Source organism: Puntigrus tetrazona, chromosome 11 (genome assembly GCF_018831695.1).
Source record: "Puntigrus tetrazona isolate hp1 chromosome 11, ASM1883169v1, whole genome shotgun sequence".
Taxonomy (NCBI): Eukaryota; Metazoa; Chordata; class Actinopteri; order Cypriniformes; family Cyprinidae; genus Puntigrus; species Puntigrus tetrazona.
Window position 1 is genome coordinate 289,050 of NC_056709.1, and position 806 is coordinate 289,855.

The following is an 806-nucleotide window of genomic DNA, read 5'->3' on the forward strand; positions in this document are numbered from 1 at the left end:
TAAAACAGTATCATTTAGCCAGTTAGTAATGCTAAAAAGCTCAATTTTTAATAAATGTAATTTTTAATTAAATTATTTGGCGCTTGATTACATAAATGCTTTGTTTATGACGAGTAGGATATTTTAAGCTATGAAACTTGTTATGATCCGAATTCTGAAAATTTTGGGACGTTTTTTAAATCTAAAATAGTCGTCACCTGGAGGGGAGCATATCTTGCTCTAAAACCCTTATATACCTTTCAGCATTCACAGTGCCCTCCAAAACATGCAAGCTAAACATACTGTATGCACTTATGCACCCCCATACCATCAGAGATGGTCTCTGGAAGATCTCTCTCCAGCGTGAGGACACGGCATCTGCGATTTCCAACAAGAATATCAAATTTCAACTTGTCTGACCATATACTGTAACACTTTTCCACTTTGGACGGGCAAAGGTCTTCAGCCTTGTGCCTTACACATAGAGATGATCTCAATTTTTTCTGAATCTTTTGATGGATATTTATATGATCTTTTTAAACACTCTTACACAATTTTTGACAGATTTTAACATGTTTACTTCTGAGAGACTCTGCTTCTCTGACATCCCTTTTGACCTGATGTCAAACGTTTTTAGTTGCTAGATGTTCTCCCAGTTTTTTTCAGCCCTTTTTTGCTGTAGTTGTTTTTTACCTTTAATTATATAGGACTTTTAACAATACAGATTGTCTCGAATTGCTTTAAAGTATGAAACAGGGATGTCAAGTTGATGATAATCACTGCAAATTAAGTGTTCCCAACTAAGCAAGCCAGAGGCGACAGCAGCA